Source organism: Pezoporus flaviventris, unplaced genomic scaffold (genome assembly GCF_033815535.1).
Source record: "Pezoporus flaviventris isolate CSIRO_AGI_PZ_B2104156 unplaced genomic scaffold, CSIRO_AGI_Pfla_v1 ptg000007l, whole genome shotgun sequence".
NCBI lineage: Eukaryota > Metazoa > Chordata > Aves > Psittaciformes > Psittacidae > Pezoporus > Pezoporus flaviventris.
In genome coordinates this window covers 6,595,381-6,602,881 of record NW_026892555.1, presented here as the reverse complement: position 1 = coordinate 6,602,881, position 7,501 = coordinate 6,595,381, and the positions used below count along the sequence as shown (strand labels likewise).

The 7,501-nt window shown below is 41.0% G+C and overlaps 1 long non-coding RNA gene across 1 annotated transcript; it reads right to left on the bottom strand.

Moving 5' to 3' along the window:
* Window positions 1-1,550: 1,550 nt before the first annotated feature.
* Window positions 1,551-6,033, bottom strand: LOC133266481 (uncharacterized). The gene is made up of 3 exons (XR_009742420.1): window positions 5,364-6,033; window positions 2,492-2,620; window positions 1,551-1,923 (listed from the first exon to the last, which is right to left on the bottom strand). It is a non-coding gene; the product is annotated as an uncharacterized LOC133266481 (long non-coding RNA).
* Between the last annotated feature and the right edge of the window lie 1,468 nt (window positions 6,034-7,501).

The following is a 7,501-nucleotide window of genomic DNA, read 5'->3' as shown; positions in this document are numbered from 1 at the left end:
TCTCGTGGCTTCATGGGACAGAGCCATGGCTGAGCCCACCACTCAGAGCCCTGCTTTGAACAAGTGGTTGGACCAGAGACTTCTAGAAATCTCTTCTGACCATTATCCTTGCAGCTCCATGATCTCATAACTCCTGTGATACGCTTCCAGCACCTACAGCCTTGTTTACAGAATTACCCTCAGACATGAAGTCAGTAAGTCTTTGGAAAAGGAATTATCCACAGATGACATCAGTGCAGACTTTACTATAAATAGCCAGGTATTATCAATATACTGCAGTGCTGGCAGCTCCAGCAAGTTCCGAAATCACAAATATTTAATGTTAAAAGTATTTTAATCAGCTGCTGCCAAATACTTAAAAAAAACCCAACCAACCCCAAACACCTAGAGTGAAACCAGAACTCTCCTGCCTAAGCCACATTTAAGAAGTTAAATGTGCTGCCAAACACCATCCTATGGGCACCTGTGCAGACTACTCACTGTTCTGTCAGGAAAAACACCCCTTCAAGAGGAACATTTTATGCTGTATCTTTAAGAACAGGCAATGTGAAAGCTATTGGCACTTAGTTTGCTTGTAGAAGCTCCCTCGGAGTTGAAAAAGGCAGAATATTTCCCCCAAGACAATTCTGAAGTGTTTTAAATGTCACTCAAGCAGCACACAGGATGCCTCATGTTTAACAACACTACAGCTTAAATGGCTATTTGTCCTTCACTAGGCTCCATTTTGTTTCCTACCAGTATCAAATCAGAATAAACTAAATACAGAAGATGGACAGTGTGACCAAACTTTTCTTTAGGCGCACTATAAAAGCTGAGCTTTAGGGATAATCAGAATTAAAGCAATTACAATAACAGTTTAGAAGTAATTTAGGAGGAGAAGGACTGGTTCCTACTACTCACTCCTAGGGCCACAGAGATGCAGCAACTATTCAATGCAACAGACAAAAGAGCTTGGCGAAGGGGAAACCTAGGTCATTACTTGACACTATAATCCTGCTTTTTGGGTTCTTTGGGCCTGTGAATCTTCGGTTATCTCACGCTGTCACCAAGCTTCAAAACAAGATTGAGAGGCACTCGATCAATAAGACCTGTAGCTAAAATGAACTCTCTTCCTTGCATTAACTGGTGTGTTTCTTTTATTAGCCCATGTATGCATCTAAAATAAAAATCAAACAACAAAACCTACACTTACATTAGCAGGTATTGTACTGCAAGAGGAGGAGATCAGCAAAACAAACAGTTTGTGAAGACAATATTCAAGCTACATATATTCCACATGACCTCACTTCAGAACTTGCTCTGGTCCTACCTATGGTCTAAACAGCCTTAAACAAAAAACATTAGCCAAGTCCAGAAGCATAGCTTTGAATTTGGTTTCACCCAAAGGAAGCTGATTGGCATGTCCAGCAGGAAAGAATGTTCCTATGCAGCCTATAGTGACAGGCATTCTGGAGATAACACAGTTACTCCAAAATTAATCTGAAGCAATTTTCATTAGCTGCATGTTAAGGCAAAGAACCTAAACACTAAATCCTATGCATGTCTACAGAGTAATGCATGAATGCGACACTTATGTGTAGTGAGATCTTTGTCACACCTCAAATAGAAAACAACTGTGCAGTAAGAACATCACTCAGTGCAGTTTAGGGTTGCTTTGTAATTATCTCAAGGAGGGAGGCTGTTACACAACAACCATTCCAACAATATGAAGAGAATACTCACATTACAGAGCCTGACTGAGAGTGTACTTTCGGGATGGTTTACACCGAACACAGTAAGAGCACTGAGGCAGAAGTACAGTCCTGTGCTTCCTGGCTTCCAGCTGAGGGAGTCCAACTTCCCCCGTTGTTACAGGGATTTTATAATGCCATGGTTCATGGTGCCAGTTACTTGGACAAGCAGTGTATCAGCTACAAAATAATCCTGGAAAACAAAAGGAAAACACATCTTTTTTTTCCTACAGCAGGTAGCTGATCTCAGTCACTGGACAGCACTACAGTCCTTAGGACTCAGGTGTTGTATAGGGCAGGACTGCTTGCTTTGGTGGCTATGTAGTGTTAAACCAATATAGGTGAATCGCTTAACCACAACAGGAACCTTTCTCCACCATCCCCCAAGAAAAAGAAGAAGATAGCAATACTTAAGACCTCTGGTATCAATGCTTTGAGCAGAAACAGTAACGTAAGGAAGCTGCATATCTCAAAGACACAGCAAAGAGCCAGCAAAGAAAAGGAATTTGGCACAACCATGCTCCCTTAAAGCTAGTATCAACTTTATAACTAATCCAGATCAGCTTCAATACTTCCATGCCTTGCAAAAAACTGGCATTTGGATAAACCAGCAGAGGAACACCAAGATGCCTTTCACTCTCTGCAAAGTTCACACCAACTGCATGTCTGAAGCTATCCTTTGGCATTTCTTGTTAACACTGCACGTTAAGATGGAGCAATTCCCTCAGACTTCCATGCCAAACGCAGTCAGCAGACCCCACCTCCATGGCAATCAGCTGAGCAGGACTTGGATGGCAATTCCTAAATGCTGGAGGGACTTGACAGTCTGCTCTCTTACCAACGCTCCACCTGCTGATATGCTGACGTTACAGAGGGGTCCAGGCAGCATCCTGACCTGGGAGAGAGGCAAAGACAAACAAGAACAATGCAGGAGTCAACTAAAATGTTCCGAGTAGTCAGAAGCATCAAAAGCACCTCAGGCAAAACCTACTCTGAAGACTTTGCCAGTATAAGACATGTCTGAACACTGATATTCCTGACAAATACTTGTGAAAACCTCTAACCAAGGATGTGGTTCAAGCCTGCTTTGGTGGCTGGCCGCCTACTAACACATGAGCATTAGTAACTTCTTTAGGTCAAGGGCAGAGCAGTTTGCATGAGTGATGCAAGCCAAGCTCCCACACAAACCCATCATTAAGTTTGGAGTTTCTGCATTGCAAATCTGATTTTATCAGGATTGTAAAGTGAGCTTTATGACAGCCCAAAATAAAATCTCATTAAAGACAATCTCCCCAAAACAAATTAGCCAAACACCCAAATTACAGCTGCCCACCTCATTTCAACACATTTACATATGAAATATAATGTCTACAAAAATAAAACATAAGCAAACACACGGCTCTTCATAGGAATCCTGCCATATTCCCTTCATAAACCGGATCTTGTCCCCAAAAGAGGTTTGAACCGGGATGTTAGTCCTTAACACTTATTTCACCTGTTTAACAAACTGAAAGGTGTCATTCACAGCCATCATCTGCTTCAATTGCTTTTGCAGAAGCCAAAGAAACCAGGACAGGTAACTGAGGAAAACTCTCAATGTGTTTGGAGATTAGCTGATTTATAAGTTGAGTCCTCAACCTCCTCTACACTGTTCACCTGCAAGTGTGGGACAAGCCACTGAAAGCACTTTTTACATCCACCCATTACTTCTACTCATCATCATCTGAGTGACCAATTGCAAATGCTCAGTTTTGCAGATCGGTTGGATCTCAAGTAGAGGCCAATGGGAGCCACATCAGCACAACAGAAACGCTGTAAAAATGTCAAGAAATTCCTCTAAGGAATCAATTCAATTAAAAAAATGCTCAATTTCATGTGCAGTTTGTAATAGTCTTTGAATGTGAAGAATTAAAATGTTACTGGTACTGGGGTAATAAGCATCAGGCATCACGTTTCTAGAACAAATGCTCTGTGAAAGTAGTTAAAAGTTAACCTGTACAGCGGGACCTGTGAAGGTCCACTGCAGGAAATGCTGCAGATACAGGCTTCCAGCCACTGTTTAAAATAAACTCAAGCACCAACAACAGACCAAAACTCAGCTCTCTTCCACAAAGCCACAAAGTGTCAGCTGCCATAGGCTCATCTGCCTTAGGCTCCATATAAATGCAAGAGTGGATCATAGTTGGCAATATCTGTCAAGCTGTGTATGCAAATGAAATCTCACATTTCATCTTTCAACTTCCAACTTAACTACAATACTATTGAAAAGTAAAACTCTTCAAATAAATTATATTCTCCAGCTTAAAGCAGTAGCTTAAAAGACAGGAAACCTGTTCACAGAGTTCTCAATAACCTGTACACTGCAGTGCTTTGATCTCCAATGACCAGAGAGCACAAAGATTAACCAGACAGCTAAAATAACTTGACTCTGCAGGGGTGAAGGAATGACTGAAGCTGACAGCCACAAGTTCCAGTTAACAGCGTATTATAAACTGTCTGAACTATTATGGAAAATTTTGGAGTAACAGATTTGTAGTGCACCAGTAAACTGACAGAAAACCAGCATTCACCTTTTCACTTAAAGCAGGTGATTTAGGAAAACATTCCCCTTTTCACAGAATCACACAATGGTTTGGGTTGGAAAGGACCATCCAGGATCATTCAGTTCCAACCCCACTGCCATGGGCAGGGACAACTCACACTAGACCATGTCATCCGAGGCTCTGTCCAACCTGGCCTTAAACACTGCCAGGGATGGAGCATTTCCCACTTCTTTGGGCAGCCTGTTCCAGTGCCTCACCACCCTCACCCTAAAGAACTTCTTCCTTATCACTAGCAGCCTTTGCTAATTGCAGCAGAGGTTTGGTTTTCTTGTGCTGCCTGGTATTCTTAGGAGAAATGTAATACTACACATAACAGCAACTCAAGCTGTGTAAATAAAGGTCTTTGTTTCTTAATTTACATATAAGCAAGAAATCAGGTATCATTAACTTCAACAGTAAGGAATTTCACACTGCCATTTGTGTTGTGTAAGGAAGAACAAGTAAACCAGTACTTCTCCCTGATACTGTAGTATGCAACTTCATGTTAACATACAGAATCACAGCATCAATCCATTTGCTAGAACCAAGGTATGTTTAAGTACACAGATTCATTTCACTTTCCTAAGATTTTAATGCTTCTAGTTAACATTTGGCATAACCTGACTTCTCACTGAACCACCAGTTTAGCACGTCCTGATCCAAGCAGTGTGTTTATCAAGACAAGGCATGCAGTCACCGTATTCATGTGAAACAAATCACTGTAAAGTTTTGACGAAGCTTTTGAACTCACAGCAGTCACAGGCTGAAATCAGATGAAAAATGCAATGACAATCATGCCTAAACACATAGTATCTAAGGATATCAACTACTACATTTATTTTGTAATTAATAATATTAAAAGTATCAGAAGAGGAGTCAAAATAGACAAATGTGCTTTTAAAGCAAGGAAAATATCACATTTTCCTGTTAAAGAATGTCCTGTATCACAAACGATTCAAGTTTTGAACATGGCAAGCTCTGTTTAGTGTTACAGTCTGCTACAGGGGATAGAGATACAGCACCGCAATCTTCACAAAGCTCTAGAAGTCACCTTATCTTTGCTTGATATTTCCTTGAAATACTCCCTTGATATATTTGAGGCAGATGAGGGACAGGCTGCAGAAGAACTAGCATCCGACACCAGAACATTCCCCATGTTTCAGTGACCTCAAAGTGCCTGATCTTGTCAGCAGACAGCTTGGTTATCCCACAGCAAAGGGCTACGTGAAAACAAAGATGTCCTTGACCTCCAGGGAGATCAGAGAGTTAAGCTCAGAGAACCAGCATCAATAAAAGCATTCTTGAAAACACTGCCTTTGTCTTTCAAAGTACATACCTGCCAAAGTAATATTAAAACTTAGCTGTAGTATTTCTTGTCTTAACCTAATTTGATGGACAAAAACGTGTTCACACATCCTTCTAGGAGCAAGTGCAATATTGATTACTCAAGTTCACATTTTACTGGTTAAGTTCACTGAATAATTCAAGCAAAACTCCAAATGAAGTAGGCTGGGGGCAATGATGAGGAATTATACTTATTTATAAGCACAATCCATATATAATCAGATCACATAAAGTTTATCAACATGCTAATAGTATATCACGTGGTCTCTATAAAAAGCTAAAGATACTCTCAGAAGACATCAGGCTAACAATACACATTACACCAAAAGTTACATTACAGTTACAACATACACCGAGTATGTTGTAAGAATGAATGTTAAAATAATGATGCCTATCAAACATGGGCCAATCAGCCGGCAGAATGAGTACGGATGCCACAAACAACATACAGCTTTCATGCCCCAGTCAGGGCGCAAAAGAAAGGAGGATGTGATGGAAAACTCACAGCAATTTTAGGTTTAAATGTGAAATCGAAGCTAACAGTGATGCCAGAGTACTGCTGTGAGTACTGAATCTCCAGGTCCAACAGCTGAGCCCTTCCTTAGAAATTCCAGTAACAGCAGCTTAACAGGTCACCATTTGCTTAAACAAGAACAGTTCCCAATCCGTTCTACTTTTACCTTTTTCTTTCCAATATCTACCTTACCAAATAACTCTGTCCTCTATTTTACTGTTCTGTTCACCTGGTACTGAGCACGCAGGGAAAGGAGATTAAAAAGGTTAAAAAAAGAGAAGCTACTCTGTGCCAGCAGCCCCAAGCAGTCTGTACCCTGGGATACACACTTAGGAAGCTCAGGCACTACGGAGCATTTTCTGCCAAGCTGCAGAGGGTCAGGAGGGCATCTTCTGTTGCCAAGCATCAGCTTTGGGAAATGGTACCTTCCAGAAGGTACAAATTTGAGCCTTTGCTGTAGGTTACCATAACCTACATTAGGACATAACATACTACCCACCCAAAACTGTCAACACACTCTGTGATCTCTGCATGTAAAAGTACTCAGTGCACCAAACACTGAACGATGAAGTTGGCAGTTTAAATTAATACACAGGCAAGAGCTTGGTCTTCAAGAACCCTCTGAAACACTCTGAACATCAGAAGAACGACAACCCTGCACTTGGCTGAACCATGCTGTATCTGCAGAGAAAACAATGAAGTGAATGAAGGAAGTCCTCTGAGGCCCATCTGGCATTTTGATTTATTACGCTCACGTTAAGCCTCCAATGTTCATTCTCCACTCGGCTCTGACACAGCAGAAGATTTGTTTTGGACTAACTTACTTTATTCCTATGTTCTTTATATAAACTACTCACATTCTTACAAATTCCACTAATACCACTTTGATACCTAATATTGAGTTGATTCAGTGTGAAACATAAGAATACAATCCAACTTTTTAGTAGCTTAACTTCCTCATTCCCACAGGATTCAACATGTCCTCAGACATGAAACAATCTTATCTAGGGCACTTGTGAATATTTCAGTATTTTCTTTCCTTATCTTTCTAACCTTCATTTCTGCAGAAATATCCACCAAATTCCCTCAACCTTCTTGTGCTGGTGGGTCCTTCCTGGTGGTCTCAGACTGAGGCATCCTAAGATGACAGTGTATAAGGAGAAAACTGATACATTCCTAAAGGGTAATTTCAAGACTAGAAAGCTTACATAGGCTAAATACACTTTAAACTGCAAGGTGGGTTGTGCTGCTTCTCCTTAGGTGCCAGCCCAGACAAAGCAATGCCTCTCGAGTACGGCATTCTCCAGTTAGACCAGTTCACTGCTGGTTTA